At 47.9% G+C, this 16,809-nt stretch overlaps 1 protein-coding gene across 2 annotated transcripts in view; it reads left to right on the forward strand.

Annotated features, from left to right (window-relative positions):
• The first annotated feature begins 13,807 nt into the window (after positions 1–13,807).
• KANK1 (KN motif and ankyrin repeat domains 1) overlaps positions 13,808–16,809 on the forward strand; it is a 127,208-nt gene continuing 124,206 nt past the window's right edge. The window contains exon 1 of one of the 2 annotated variants that reach the window (XM_053371166.1): positions 13,808–14,095. The gene's annotated coding sequence lies outside the window, so the exon portion shown is untranslated. The remainder of the gene's footprint in view (positions 14,096–16,809) is intronic. The other variant, XM_053371165.1, reaches the window with a different exon arrangement.

The raw sequence follows: 16,809 nt of genomic DNA on the forward strand, positions 1-16,809 counted from the left end.
TTCCAAATAGAACTGGGCTGAAGTTTTTAAGCAGAGGTTGGGCGGCCATCTGTCATGGATGCTTCAGCTGAGATTCCTACATTGCAGGGGGTTGGAATAGATGATACAGGGGTCCCTTCCAGCTCTGAAATTCTATGATTCTATGCTTCCAGTAGCACCTTAAAGACCAACTAAGTTAGTTCTTGGTATGAGCTTTCGTGTGCATGCACACTTCTTCAGATACACTGATAGAGTTCCATTTCATGCGGCTCAATGTGGTGCCTTCCATAGTTCCAGTTACAGATAGGTAGCCGTGTTGGTCTGCATGCACACGAAAGCTCATACCAAGAACTAACTTAGTTGGTCTTTAAGGTGCTACTGGAAGGAAAAAATTTTTTTGTTTTGACTATGGCAGACCAACACGGCTACCTATCTGTAACTATGATTCTATGAATATGTCATTTGATTGTTTGCTTCTTCTCCCCCAAAATAGGTGAGGAAGTTTTTAAAACATAGAAAAATAAGGGGGGGGGAGAGTCAGGTATAAATCAATTTGTTATTGTTCAGCACAATAACAAAGCTGAACTCCTTCACAAAATGTTCCCCGCAAAACATCCCCCCAGGGCTCTGGTATGATTCTGTCTGCTTCAGGCACGTCACACTGTAATTAGGATGGCATTGTCCCTCTGTCATCGGTAGTCTAATGAATTAATCACACCCAAGCAGTCCATGCTTTCAGCCGTACAATTAAGGGATTGTGGTCTGATTTCTTTTTGTATTGTGAAACAGGTCCTTTTTAAAGGACAGGAAACACGAGAAAGGAATCGGTCACAAGGACCAGCCTTGACATGAATCAAGACAGTTGTCTTCTGAGACGATGATGCCTCTTTGACCCTAGATAAGAGCTCTGACTTGAGAGCTGGCTCCATGGATGTTTACTAGACGGATACAGTGCAGGGACTTCAACAACAACACTTGGTTTTAAATGTTTTAAAACAATCATAGCCATCCACCTAATTTGTACTCCAATTCAGTAGCGCACCGGGTGCCAGGAGGGGTCATGGGGGGCAGCTGGGTGTCGGGGGGGGGTGTCCCTGCTCTGCCGCTGCTCTATAATAATGCATGATTTATTATAAGAAGTTGTAATAAACAAAACCTGCCCTTATTCCATTATGGGGAACACAAGAGCCCTTATAGAGTCCTTTGCAGGTTCTCCATCGGTCGGAGAAAATAACAGAGGCCAACCAGAGAATATTGAGAAGCAAAGCAGCTAGTAAGCCTGATCTTTATTAATCTGTTGCAACAGGGTGCCCCCTTCACACGCAGGAGAGGAGGAGGACCCAGAACAAAGGTGTGCCCGTCCTTATATAAACATTTTAAATTGCCTTCCCTGGAGCTCAAGACCCCCCCCCCCCGCAAAACATCATACCTACATCACAGTAAAGGCGTTCTACAACAGAAATTTGAATGTTGTTGTTTTTCCTGTCTGTCAGGTTATCTGATAATGCTTTATCCGATTGCTTTTCCTAGTAGTCTGGCCATTCCTTTGAGATGGTGATTTCCCACTTCCTGAGACAATGGGAAGGTTCCCTTACCCCCTTCCTCCTTGCAGATAAAACATTTGGTGAGTTGGGGAGTCAAAATGGTTTCAGGAAGGTCTTCCCTGTGCTGCTCCAGACATGTGGTCTGCATATCTATGTATGAGCTTGGTTGGTACATTTATGAACATTTATTATACCGGTATATAAGACCTTAAATTTTTTATTTCAAAGTAAAAGACAGGACCGTTGAGGGAGATAAGAGGAGGACTGTGTTGAGGAAATATTGGGGGAGGGGTGCAATGGGGAGATCAAAGAGCCATGGCATGGTGCCTAAAAGTTTACTGTTGACACAGGCTGGCTTACAGATTAGGCTAAATCAGTCTTTGACACCAGTACTCTGCTATATGCTATTGTGAGCAGCATACCCTCCCAGGTAGTGAGATGTTCTAGAGAAGTACTCTGACTTATTTCCATGAGCACTTGAGATTCACAGTGCATTTCTTCCTAACCGCTTTGTTTTGTTGTTGTTTAGCTGTTTAGTCATGTCTGACTCTTCGTGACCCCATGGACCAGAGCACGCCAGGCACTCCTGTCTTCCACTGCCTCCCGCAGTTTGGTCAAACTCATGCTGGTAGCTTCAAGAACACTGTCCAACCATCTCGTCCTCTGTCATCCCCTTCTGCTTGTGCCCTCCATTTCCCCCAACATCAGGGTCTTTTCCAGGGAGTCTTCTCTTCTCATGAGGCAGCTTTAGGATCTGTCCTTCCAGTGAGCACTCAGGGCTGATATCCTTCAGAATGGATACGTTTGATCTTCTTGCAATCCATGGGACTCTTAAGAGTCTCCTCCAGCACCATAATTCAAAAGCATCAATTCTTCAGCGATCAGCCTCCTTTATGGTCCAGCTCTCACTTCCATACATCACTACTGGGAAAACCATAGCTTTAACTATACGGACCTTTGTTGGCAAGGTGATGTCTCTGCTTTTTAAGATGCTGTCTAGGTTTGTCATTGCTTTTCTCCCAAGAAGCAGGCATCTTTTAATTTTGTGGCTGCTGTCACCATCTGCAGTGATCATGGAGTCCAAGAAAGTACAATCTCTCACTGCCTCCATTTTTTTCCCTTCTATTTGCCAGGAGGTGATAGGACCAGTGGCCATGATCTTCGTTTTTTTTAATGTTGTGCTTCAAACCATATTTTGCACTCTCCTCTTTCACCCTCATTAAAAGGTTCTTTAATTCCTCCTCACTTTCTGCCATCAATGTTGTGTCATCTGTATATTTGAGATTGTTGATATTTCTTCCGGCAATCTCAATTCCGGCTAGGGATTCATCCAGCCCAGCCTTTCGCATGATGAATTCTGCATATAAGTTAAATAAGCAGGGAGACAATATACAGCCTTGTCGTACTCCTTTCCCAATTTTGAACCAATCAGAATAACCGCTTACTGGTATGAAAACATCAACAGAGGTAAGGAAGTTGTTCCTACAAGGCTGTGGATCAGATTCCGAGTGGCAGAACCTGCTTTCTAAAGGGCTTCAGTTGGCCATTTCCCACCTCTCTTTCTCTCTCTTTCAAACCCCAAACTCCTGTTTCTCTCACACACATAATTTCCCAAGCACCTTCCTTTTTGGGAACCATCCACAGCCATGTAAGAACATTAAGAGTCATTTGCACCAATCATCTTTTGCAAATCAGGCAAAACCCATTCTCAGTAGCCAGACAGCAAATTCACAACACTATTTTTGTTCCTAGCACTTAATTCTGGCTCTCACCACTTGTTTATTTAGGAGAGATGCAGCTGTGAAAGGAAAAGCTGCTGCTAACAGCTTTTCCCATTGTTTCCCCTCAATCTTCTGGTCCCAGCAGCCCCCGCTGCCCACCCACCTGCTAGAGCAAAGAGACTGTCCTTTCTGTCAACAAATCCATGGAAAGGGAGGGTGAGAGATTGGACTAAGAAGGAACAAAGTGGGAGATGCTACAGTTGAGTCTTCTTCCCTAATGGCTCAGCTAGGACCAGTTTGCTTAACCAAATATAGCCTTAAAAGGTAAAGGGACCCCTGACCATTAGGTCCAGTCGTGGACGACTCTGGGGTTGCGGCGCTCATCTTCGCTTTACTGACCAAAGGAGCCAACGTTTGTCCGCCAACAGTTTTTCCGGGTCATGTGGCCAGCAGGAGTAAGCTGCTTCTGGCGAACCAGAGAAGCGCACGCAAACACCGTTTACCTTCCCGCCGGAGTGGTACCTACCTATTTATCTACTTGCACTTTGACGTGCTTTTGAACTGCTAGGTTGGCAGGAGCAGGGACCGAACAATGGGAGCTCACCCCATCACGGGGATTTGAACTGCTGACCTTCTTGCTGACTGGCAAGCCCAAGAGGCTCAGTGGTTTAGACCACAGCGCTACCCACATCCCTAAATATAGCCTACTCAATCCATATTTATAATGGGCCAATGCAGAACCCAGAACATGTCCCACTGATCATCTGACTACGTCACTCTCAACCTGACTTTTATTTCCAGTTAACTCGGTTTTAGCAGACTTGGGACCGCCCAATTTTATCATTAACTATTTCTTACATTTCTATATCACATTTTCTGCCAAGGAACTAAAGGTGATGTACATGGTTCACAACAACCTTGTGAGGTAGGTTAGACCAAGAGGCTGTGACTGGCTCAAGCTTACCCAGTGAGCTTCATGACTGCATATGATCTGGCTTCCCAGGTCACAGTCCAGCTCATATCAAACTCTGGAGGGCTCCACATAGTCTAGATCAGGCAGAGGCAAACTCTGGCCCTCCAGATGTTTGGGACTACAATTCCCGTCATCCCTAGCTAACAGAACCAGTGGTCAGGAATGATGGGAATTGCAGTCCCAAACATCTGGAGGGCCGGAGTTTGCCTCTGCCTTTCTGACCCTCTTTTCCAGGGACAGTCCCAGATGTACAGAAACTGCCCTGGTTTCTGATTTGATCCTGGCATGTCCTGGTTTTCCTTAAAGGTAAAGGGACCCCTGACCATTAGGTCCTGTCGTGGCCGACTCTGGGGTTGCAGCGCTCATCTCGCTTTACCGGCCGAGGGAGCCGGCATACAGCTTCCGGGTCATGTGCCCAGCATGACTAAGCCACTTCTGGTGAACCAGAACAGCGCACGGAAACGCCGTTTACCTTCCCGCCAGAGTGGTACCTATTTATCTACTTGTACTTTGACGTGCTTTCGAACTGCTAGGTGGGCAGGAGCTGGGACCGAGCAACAGGATTTCACCCCATCCCATCACGGGGATTCGAACTGCCAACCTTCTGATTTTCAAGCCCAAGAGGCTCAGTGGTTTAACCCACAGCGCCACCCGCGTCCCATTGCTTTTCATTAGGATGTCTCTATTTTCATTGGAGAAATGCTGGAAGGTATGGAGTTATGCAGCCCTGGAGCAAAGGAGATAAGTAACTGGACAACCTTTAGAAGACCTTTAGAAGATCATATCTGAAGGCAGCCCTGTATAGGGAAGTGTTATGTACTGATGTTCTCACCCTGGGCCAGCAGGGGGATACTGTAGATAGTTATGCAAATGAAGGATCGAAAGTGACGCTCAGTGATTGGATAGTTTTAGAAAGTCGCAACAGTTACAATTGTTCTGGAGCTCTATATAAGCAGGCTGACTGAGCTCTTCAGTTCAGTCCTGTTCCAGCTTACAAATAAAGAGCTGCTTTGGAAGAATCGCTGTGTCGTCTGATATGTTCGCCCACAACTTAACAGGAAGCATGTTAGTGTTTCATGTTTTATTATGTTTTTATATACCGGTATATGTTGGAAGCCTCCCAGAGTGGCTGGGGCATAATTTTAAATACAGTCGTACCTCGGAAGTCAAATGTCTTGTGACTCAAATGTTTTGGCTCCTGAACACTGCAAACCTGGAAGTGAGTGTTCCGGTTTGCAAGCGTTCTTTGCAACCCGAATGTCTGACGCGGTTTCCACGGGTTGCGATTCTGTTCGACTTCCAAGGTGTGTCTGTACAGCGGTACCTCTGGTTGTGAACGGGATCCGTTCCGGGTTGTGATTCGCCGCTTCTGCGCATGCACGTGACATCATTTTGCTGTCTGCGCATGTGCGAGCGGTGAAACCCAGAAGTAACCCTTTCTGGTACTTCCAGGTCGTCATGGGACGCAACCTGAAAAGATTTAACCTGAAGCAAATGTAACAAGAGGTATGACTGTATTATTATTATTTTATTATTCTATAAGATGTCCCTATTTAAATCAGAGGGACGCGGGTGGCGCTGTGGGTTAAACCACAGAGCCTAGGACTTGCCGATCAGAAGGTCGGCAGTTCGAATCTCCGCGACAGAGTGAGCTCCCGTTGCTCGGTCCCTGCTCCTGCCAACCTAGCAGTTCGAAAGCATGTCAAAGTGCAAGTAGATAAATAGGTACCACTCTGGCGGGAAGGTAAACGGCGTTTCCGTGCACTGCTCTGGTTCTCCAGAAGCGGCTTAGTCATGCTGGCCACATGATCTGGAAGCTGTACGCTGGCTCCCTTGGCCAATAAAGCAAGATGAGCGCCGCAACCCCAGAGTCGGTCACGACTGGATCTAATGGTCAGGGGTCCCTGTACCTTTATTTTAATCAGAGAAATGTTGGAGGGTATGTAGATTCTGAACATGCTATAGAGGGGTTGTGTGAGTTGACTTATAATTTCGAACACTGTATTTAGGATTGATACGCAGACCCTAGATTGCCCATCATGTCAGGAACTCCTCTGTATCACAGAGGCTGCCGGTCAGGCCAGGCCCATTGTTCGGCGGCAGAATGCCTGCCTGCCTGCCGAAGGGTCTATATCCAATCCCAGGACTGTTAAAAGACTATTGATCTCTGGGAGCCAGTTGAAGCAGACAGTGCTGTGGTCTAGTTGCATCACAGTCTTGTGCCTGCCTAATACTGCTTGCTTGTGTTCTGCAGTGAAACATCCCTCTGTTGTTGTGTGTATTTCTTGGCTCACGACGGACAGCAAAACTGAACACCCTTCCTATCTGTGGGACATCTAATCCTGCTTGTCTCCAAACCCCGAAGCTTTTATGCAGGGAAGATTACCATTGATTTCCTTTTCAGTTGTATCCACTGGAACTGTCACTGCTTGGAAGCTTTTGAATGAGTCAAAAGGAAAGAAAGAGGGTGCTTTGTTTGCCTTGCTTGGCTCTTTATGATGTCCTAAGTTCATCTGTTTATTAGTCTTGGGACCTGACCTTTGAGCTGATACTCACATAGGCAGCCCTTATTCAAGGGGGCAGCTGCAGTGGTGGGCTTTGTGTGGTACAACACCCACTCCTCTGAGCACAACTAAAGAGGAGTCCCATGCAAATGTAAGTAAAAGGTAAAGGTACCAAGCCCATACGGGCCAGTAGTGTCCGACTCTGGGGTTGCGCGCCCATCTCGCTTAAGAGGCCGGGGCCAGCGCTGTCCGGAGACACTTCCGGGTCACGTGGCCAGCGTGACGAAGCTGCTCTGGCGAGCCAGCACCAGCGCAGCACACAGAAACGCCGTTTACCTTCCTGCTAGAAAGCGGTACCTATTTATCTACTTGCACTTAGGGGTGCTTTCGAACTGCTAGGTGGGCAGGAGCTGGGACCGAGAGACGGGAGCTCACCCCGCCACGGGGATTTGAACCGCCGACCATACGATCGGCAAGTCCTAGGCACTGAGGTTTTACCCACCCGCTTCCTGTGCAAATGTATTTGGAAGTAAAACGTAATGAGTTTTACTGGGATCAGGGCCGGATTTCAGTTTGATGAGGCCCTAAGCTACTGAAGGTAATGGGGCCCTTTCTATGTCCAGCTGTCCTTTGTCAACAACAAATGGTCGCTGTTTTTTGTGTTGAATATATGCTATATGGTGATTTATGGACCTAATAGGTACCAGTATCTCAAGCCATTTGCATGTAACAAAATATGTATTTTATCAAAGTAATTGTTGAACTCAAATACCATTAAGAAGAAGTATATTAATAGTGAAATACAATTAAGAAGTATATTAATAGTGAAATAATTATTAAGTGTTAACTTAAAATGATGTTTTAATTCATAACAAACTTAATCATGCAAACACATTGGCATTTGGCAAGAACAAAAGTTCCTTTAGAAACACAGTTTACAAAGACTCATAATCTAGTCTCTAGAAACTTGCTGTAACATGAAATAATAATAGGTGCAAATATATGATGCAAACTACTAATAATTATAAATAGCAGAATGTAGGCACCCTATATACAGAAATGAGCAAACCAGTGATATTTTAGGGAGCAGGCTAGCAGGCAGGACCCATGACAGGAGCCTACACAACACAAAACACGGTTGCTGTATGTAGGTTTTATTTTGTTTGTTTTTTTATCTTATATTTTGGAAATGTACATCCAGTTTTTCCCCCTTAATTTTTTTGGGGGCCCCCAAGAGAGTGGGGCCCTAAGCTATAGCTTGTTTAGCTTATACGTAAATCCGGCACTGACTGTGATTTATTATTCCTCCTATAAGTACTTAGGGTTCTTCATCTCAGAAGTAAGTTTGCTTAGAAGTGGAGGGGCTCGTGCTCAAGAAAATGCATTTAGAATTGAGAGTGGAGTTTGTCGTTTGCATATACAGAAAGAGAATTGTAGCATGCTCATCAAGCTGAACAGCCTCCCTGTTGCTCTGACTACCTTTGTGAGAGGGATGACGCACCCTTTTCTCAGCAGTTGAAAACCCAGGCATAAAATATTAACGCGTTTTCTTAAATACACCACGGTAAGTGCTAATAATTACTTGGGTAAGCAAGAGTTGCAGCATGGAGGTGTTTCTAAAAATACGATTTTTTAAATGTATTTCCTGTGATATTTTTAGTTTCTAAATAAAAGCTATCCACGCACGTAATGGAGCGTTGGCTTGCCGCTTGAAGTGGCTATAGAAATAGCTTTTGGTGCAACTGCATCATAAGTGCTTAGCTTAAAGATGTAATAATGGAGTGGAATTTCCTGGGTGATGTTTTTCAGACTTTGAAATGAGGATGGAAACTTTGCATTCCTTAGAGTTTGGGAACCCTTCATTTTAATAATAATAATAATAATAATAATAATAATAATAATAAACCAGGAACTAAAATGTGCCAACCCCATAAAAATTAATCTCCACTAACCTTAAACTGGTCACACTGGGTTAAACACACCATTCTTATATTTCATTTCATAAAATCGAAATAGCTTGATTTGTGCTATGACTTCTGAACTGGCAAAACAGATGTGTGTGGGTTTTTCTTTAGTTTATTGCAGGTGTAGAAAAGTTGGACAATGGCATTTGCGGGAGAAGCCTCTTGTGGCCAAGGAAATAAGACAGAGAAACAAGGAACAGCTAGAGAAGAAAGTCACAAGACGCCAGTGACTGACAGCAGAATAGAGAAAGGAACAGGGAGATGAGAGGCCCAATATTTAACAGCTGAGGCTTTGTCAGCGATGGAACAGCTACCTTGCCTGATCAACCAGCAACATTGTGCATCTAAATCGGAAAAGAAAGACTAGGACTCTTCACAATGCAGGCAGTTGTTGAGTCCATTGTGAGCCACTTGTTCTGGGTCCATGAATTCGTTTGTTAACTACTTCCTAATGCAATAGGGACGCGGGTGGCGCTGTGGGTTAAACCACAGAGCCTAGGACTTGCCGATCAGTAGGTCGGCGGTTCAAATCCCCATGTTGGGGTGATCTCCCATTGCTTTCTCCCAGCTCCTGCCAACCTAGCAGTTCCAAAGCACGTCAAAGTGCAAGTAGATAAATAGGTACCGCTCTGGCGGGAAAGTAAACGGCGTATCCGTGTGCTGCTCTGGTTCGCTAGAAACGGCTTAGTCATGCTGGCCACATGACCCGGAAGCTGTACGCTGGCTCCCTCGGCCAATAAAGCGAGATGAGCACCGCAATCCCAGAGTCGGTCACGACTGGACCTAACGGTCAGGAGTCCCTTTACCTAATGCAAGTATACAAGGAGTTTGTAGAATTGAAATGGTAAAGTCAGGTCTTTTAGCCAGCACACTCAGGTCCTGAAGTAACTATGCTTGAGAGACCTAAGGAATTCAGAGCAACGGCACTTAGATAAACAGGGCAAAGGAGCACTTCTCATTTAGATGCCACAAAGGGGTTAAAGAACTATCTATCTGCATGTAAGATAGATTCCCAAAATACCTCTTTCCTACAATGCTCTCCTCTGTATTGATGGCCCAACTTGGAACCCTGGAACTTCAGGCTTAGGGGCCAAATGTGGCTCTGCGGAACTCTATTCGGCCCTTGGGGCTCACCAGGGGCCGCACCCCTCACTGCTCCTGCATGAGGTGGTGCAATGGGCTGGTGTGTAGAAACGAGTCTGGTGCACAAAGGGGGAAAGTCAGGTTTGTTCTGTTCGCCGTTACTTACGGCACCAACCAGCTGCGTGTGGCCCCTGGAAGCCTCTCCAACAGGGAATGCGGCCCTTAGGCTGAAAGAGATTCTCCACCCATGGGAGCTTAATTCAGGAGTGCGGAAAGGGATCTGATGGGATAGTTCAGTTGGCTAGAGCATGGTGCTGAAGACACCAAGATTGCAGGTTCGATCTCTTTATAGAGCAGCTGCATAGTCCTGCATTGCAGGGGGTTGGAATAGATGACCCCCAGGGTCCCTTCCAACTCCACAGTTCTATTATTCTTATCTCCCCTACCCCTCACACCCAACTGTCAATCTGACATCAGGGGATCATTGTCAGGGCTGCAGAGCAACCTTACAAAGAGTCCTTGCATGGTGCTTCACAGAATCATAGAATTGTAGAGCTCAACGGGACCCTGAGGCTCATCTAGTCCACAAGGCAGGCAGTGGCGTAGCAAGGTCAGGTGGTACCCGGAGTGAAATTTTTTTTGTCAGTAGGCTATGGTTTTCCTAGTAGTGATGTATGGAAGTGAGAGCTGGACCATAAAGAAGGCTGATCGCCGAAGAATTGATGCTTTTGAATTATGGTGCTGGAGGAGACTCTTGAGAGTCCCATGGACTGCAAGAAGAACAAAGCTATCCATTCTGAAGGAAATCAGCCCTGAGTGCTCACTGGAAGGACAGATCCTGAAGCTGAGGCTCCAATACTTTGGCAACCTCATGAGAAAACTCTCTGGAAAAGACCCTGATGTTGGGAAAGATGGAGGGCACAAGGAGAAGGGGATGACAGAGGACGAGATGGTTGGATAGTGTTCTCGAAGCTACAAGCATGAGTTTGACCAAACTGTGGGAGGCAGTGGAAGACAGGAGTGCCTGGCATGCTCTGGTCCATGGGGTCGCAAAGAGTCGGACATGACTAAATGACTAAACAACAACAAGGTCAGAATCTGGGTCTATTCTGGCCCCCCATGTTGTAGTGCTCTTTTTTTGATGATGCTGATGATAGCCCGTCTAGCTGGCTGGGTTTCCCCATCCATTCTGGGTGGCTTCCAACCAAATATTAAAAACATAATAAAACATTAAAAACTTCCAGAGCCAGTGTGGTGTAGTGGTTAAGAGCGGTGGACTTGTAGTCTGGTGAACTGGGTTCGCTTCCCCGCTCCTCCACATGCAGCTGCTGGGTGACCTTGGGTTAGTCACACTTCTCTGAAGTCTCTCAGCCTCACTCACCTCACAGAGTGTTTGTTGTGGGGGAGGAAGGGAAAGGACAATGTTAGCCGCTTTGAGACTCCTTAGGGTAGTGATAAAGCGGGATATCAAATCCAAACTCTTCTTCTTCTTCTTCGGATGTCTTCTAAAAGTTATGTCGATGGTAGGGCGCCACCACCAAGAAGGCCCTCTGTGTGGTTTGATATTTTGATATGCAAGGGAAATGGATCTTTACAGCAATTGAGTGGCAGAGGCTTTTACCAGTGGGTCAAGGGGCAAATATTTAGAGACCAAATCCTGACACAGGTGCAACAAAACGCAAGGCAGGCAATCTCCGCTGATCTAAATGTGTGCTGTTTTTTTAAGTTTCAGGAAAGCAGCAGCCAGGGGCGCATCATTGCTTACACCGATCAATTATAGAGACAGCTGGAAAACACAGACATCTGTTGTGCCCTATGGAAACGGGAACATGGTGTTGATGTTGTCACAGAAACGCAGCAACCTTCTATCGAGGTCAGGGCACAGGAGCAAGGAAAGGGATGCAAAGCAAAGGGAGTTTTCCCCTTGGAAAAATGGGCTTTCTTTTCTGTTCAACACACACAACAACAAAAAACTACCTTAGCGGCAGAATATGAGCAACTTTACGTTTTCTCCTGTGCTAAACAGTGTGTGTGTGTTTTTGTAGATATGCATAATCACAGCCACGGGGAGGCAGCTGCCTCCCTAAATCAAGTAAATAAATAAAAACACTTAACTAAGTAACCAATTGCATCACAGATAACTTGGTTCTGCTCCCCCAAACATAAAGCCTGCCCCCCAACTAAATCCTGGCTCCACCCATGTATGTAAAAAGGTAAAGGTACCCCTGTCCGTACGGGCCAGTCGTGTCCGACTCTAGGGTTGTGCTTAAGAGGCCGGGGGCCAGCGCTGTCCGGAGACACTTCCGGGTCACATGGCCAGCGTGACGAAGCTGCTCTGGCGAGCCAGCGCAGCACACGGAAACGCCGTTTACCTTCCCGCTAGAAAGCGGTACCTATTTACCTACTTGCACTTAAGAGTGCTTTCGAACTGCTAGGTGGGCAGGAGCTGGGACCGAAGGACGGGAGCTCACCCCGCCGCGGGGATTCGAACCGCCGACCATGCGATCGGCAAGCCCTAGGCACTGAGGTTTTACCCACAGCGCCACCCGCGTCCCCAAGCGCCACCCGCGTCCCCATGTATGTACCTTGCTTCAAAGTGTGTGTGTACTGCACAAACTTTGAAGCCGCATTTAATAGTATTTAATTCATTGGTGTAGAATGCAGAAAATAATTTTCTTCAGAGACTGGAGATGCCTCCACAAGGCGGATTATTGGGAACTTTGTGCTCATCTAAAGGATGCAAGCTTTGCACGCAAGGCTGCCCTCATCAAAATATTCCTATTCCCGCACCTGCCCAATATGATTCAAATTTGCATTCCCTGCGTTTCTTAGGTCCCATCCACAAATGGCCGGATTTAGGTTTGATGAGGCCCTAAGCTACTGAAGGTAATGGGGCCCTTTCTATGTCCAGCTGTCCTTTGTCAACAACAAATTGTTGATTTTTGGTGTTGAATATATGCTACATGGTAATTTATGGACCTCATAGGTATCTAAAGCCATTTGTACATGTTGCCATGCAACCAGTCCATGCAGAATGTAGGCACCCTATATATAGAAAGGAGCAAACCAGGGATATTTTAGGAGCAGTCTAGCAGGCAGGAGGAAAAGGGACCCTTGACCGTTAGGTCCAGTCGTGGCCGACTCTGGGGTTGCGGTGCTCATCTCGCTTTATTGGCCAAGCGAGCCGGTGTACAGCTTCTGGGTCATGTGGCCAGCATGACTAAGCCGCCTCTGGAGAACCAGAGCAGTGCACAGAAACACCATTTACCTTCTTGCTGGAGCGGTACCTATTTATCTACTTGCACTTTGACGTGCTTTTGAACTGCTAGGTTGGCAGGAGCAGGGCAATGGGAGCTCACCCCGTCGCGGGGATTCAAACCGCCGACCTTCTGATCGGCAAGCTCTGTGGTTTAACCCAAAGCGCCCTTTTGACTTACATCATAGGACAACACAAAACACGGTTGCTGTATGTAGGTTTTATTTTATTTGCTTTTTATCTTATATTTTGGAAATGTACATTCAGTTTTTTCCCTTTAAATTTTTTTTTGGGATGGGGCCAAGAGATTGGGGCCCTAAGGTATATAGCTAATCCAGCACTGATTCCCTGCGTTTCTTAGATCCCATCCACAACGTATGCATGCGCTTTCCTCCGAAGAATCCTTTCCAGCTGGGAAGGAGGCGAGGACGCTTCCCTGGGGGCGACCTTTGCACAAGAGAGAGCGCGCGCGCCGTCTTCCGAGCCCCACAGAGCTCTTCGTCCCAGCAAAAGGCGCAGCTCCTCGCCGGCTGCCACCCCCCTTCCTTCTTTCAATTCCTGCGCCCCCACCCCCCACCCCGGTCTTGCAAAGGCCCCAGATCCCCGACGTGTCGCCCGCAACCCCGTCCCCCGCTGCCTCTCACTTTGCTCCGCGCCAAGCCCCCAATCCGGGCGAAGGGCCACGTGACTGGAACCTCCTCGCCCGTGGAATCCGTGACGTCACGGGGGCGGGGGATTTCTCCTTCCAGCTGCTCCTCCCTTTGCGGGGGGGGGGGGTGGAGAGCCTGGCATCGGAGCGCAGGCGCACTCGCCTCCCAGCCGGTGCGCTTGCAGCTGCTTCCAAGAGGAGTTTTTGCAGCGCCAAAGTCCCGAGTCGCGGAGGTGGCGGCGGCTTCTGCTCCCCCCGCAGCTCCCGGGGTCGGGGGGCTCCGTCTGTGCGGAGCAGCCGGTCCCTGGCCCGTCCCCCGCCGCCTCCGGGAGACCCCTCGCCCGCCTCTCAGCCCGCGTGCGCTCGGACTTGCGCCGGAGTCCCTCCTCCTTCTGCTTCCCAGCAGGTTCAAGAACTCCGAGGTGAGTCTTTCTTCCCACCTCTCCCGGAGGGCTTGGGGGTTTTTTTGCAAGAAAGGGGGGGCGGTTGCGCCTTCGCCCCCATGCAGATTCGCTGGGGGGCGGCGAGTTCCTCTCGAAAGGGAAAGTTTGTGCAACTCTGTCGTGGGAAACACAGCATGGGATCACCCCCCCACCGCTCCTTCCCCATCGAGTGTGGCCACCTTTGTTCAGGCAAAATGCAGGACAGGGGAGGGGGGCGATATTTTTTTTTTTGCTGCACCTTCCAAGCGATCTCTCGCAGCGGGGGCGCGCACATGCATTTGTAACTCTTGCCTGCGCTTGGCAACCCAGAGTGGCCTTTTGCGCACCCTTGGGCTGGAGAGAGGGTCCCTAACTTGGCACAGAAGGGGACCCGGGATCTCTCCGTACGGGACGTAGCATTTTGCAGGTGGCAACTCTCTCCACCTTGGGGTGGGGGTGGGGAGGCAGGACAGCTCTCTCCTCCTGCCGACTGGCGCCCTCTTGCCTCCCCCCCCGACGCCCCCTTTCCTTTCTCTTGGGTGCCTTATCTCCTACGCGGGGGAGGCGGCCAGGGGCTCCCTCTGCGCGAGTCTCTGCCTCGCCGTCTTGTCTCTGCCTGCAAAGCCTGGAGCTGCAGCAACGCGCCGCGCTCTTATTTATTTATTTTTTGCAAAGAACTTCGGGCTCCCCTTCACTTGACATTGCAATGTCCCGGGCCTTGGGAGGGGGGTGCTCGGAGGGCTTTGCTGCTTCTCTTTCCTCTGCCCTTCTCTCTCTCTCTCTTTTCCTCTTCCCCTCCCCATTCCTCCTTTTGCTGGTTCACCTCTCCCTCCGTCCCTTGGAACAGCGGGAAAGAGGGAAGCTTTTGTTCTGGAAACATCAAAGGTATTTGAGGTGCGGGGGGGGGGAGAGGTCGAAGGGAACACAACATTTTGGAGGCGAGAAAGATGGTGCCTATCAGCGCTTCATTGTGCGTCCCCCCCTCTCCCTCTCCCTCTCTCTCTCTTTGCTGAAGGGAGAAAAAGAATTCAACTTTCTTTCCCTCCCTCTTGGCTGCCGGGCACGTGAATTAGCTAATGAAGCTGCATTTTATGCAGAGCTGGAAGTTTATTGATCTGCTGCTCAGTCTTATTACTTAAGCAGTCTGTTGGGAGACTGTAGGAAAATCGAAAATCCGCCCCCCCCTCGCGTAGCCTGGCTGCTTTTAATAATGTTGAATTTAAACTTGGATTCTTCTGCCCATCCTTTCAAAACCAGCAGTTTTTACCTTGCTGTGCAAATAGCTGTGTGTAAATGTGAACGTTTATGTGGTTGAAAAGTTTGGACCGCTAAAAGGCTTCCTTAGGTATGGTGATTGTTGCATCTAGGAAACAGGGACAAAACAATGGGATTAATAGTTGAATATGAAATCGTCTTAGTGAGTGTGTGTACAGACGAGGCTTAATCTTCACGTGGTCTTTTCTGAACGCTTTTCTAAGCCTAGGTTTGTTATAAGGGTGATCCATCCATTCATTCATTTCCTGTGAGGAGAGAACACTTATTGGTCTACTTCGGTGATAACTTCCATGGTTACCACTTAAACTTCGCTTTTGTGCAGTCGCTGTTGCCTCTCTGAAGTGAGAACAGTAGCAGGATTATGGTCCATTCGTTTATGGTCCTGTTTGCCTCCTGAATACAACAACAACCACAACATATTTATATGCTGCCCATCTGACCGGGTTCCCCCAGCCACTCTGGGTGGTTTCCAACGAATCAAAACACAACATGACACCAAACATTAAAAACTTCCCTGAGCAGGGCTGTGTACAGATGTCTTCTGAAAGTCAGGTCGCTGTTTATTTCCTCTGCTTACCTCTGTGGATATATATAACATGGCAATTGCGCCCCTTTCCAGGAGAGAGATACTGAGTGCATACTTGAGGGGGAGATGCAGGAGGGCTTGCAGAAAGGAGACCCCCTGCCTGTTCTGAAGGAGCATCTCCACCGTTCTACCCGGACACTGAGGTCCAGCGCCGAGGGCCTTCTGGCGGTTCCCTCGCTGTGAGAAGCCAAGTTACAGGGAACCAAACAGAGGGCCTTCTCGGTAGTGTCACCCGCCCTGTGGAACGCCCTCCCACCAGATGTCAAAGAGAACAACAACTACCAGACTTTTAGAAGACATCTGAAGGCAGCCCTGTTTAGGGAAGCTTTTAATGTTTGATGCATTACTGTATTTTAATATTTTGTTGGAAGCCGCCCAGAGTGGCTGGGGAAGCCCAGCCAGATGGGCGGGGTATAAATAATAAATTATTATTATTATTATTATTATTATTATTATTATTCCTTGCTGTGCCACCTGCAGACTTAATTATGGGGCCAATTATCTGATTTTGGGTTGATCACGCTCCCATTTCTTGATACAAACCGGGAGGTACAGTGGTACCTCTGGTTACATACTTAATTCGTTCCGGAGGTCCATTCTTAACCTGAAACTGTTCTTAACCTAAAGCACCACTTTAGCTAATGGGGCCTCCTGCTGCCGCTGCGTCGCCGCTACACAAGTTCTGTTCTCATCCTGAAGCAAAGTTCTTAACCCGAGGTAATATTTCTGGGTTAGCGGAGTCTGTAACCTGAAGCGTATGTAACCTGAAGTGTATGTAACCCGAGGTACCACTGAATGTAAGACCTGTATTCTGCATACCTGCACTAAACGTGTTGGTGTAATTTTAGGTCAG

Source organism: Podarcis raffonei, chromosome 17 (genome assembly GCF_027172205.1).
Source record: "Podarcis raffonei isolate rPodRaf1 chromosome 17, rPodRaf1.pri, whole genome shotgun sequence".
NCBI lineage: Eukaryota > Metazoa > Chordata > Lepidosauria > Squamata > Lacertidae > Podarcis > Podarcis raffonei.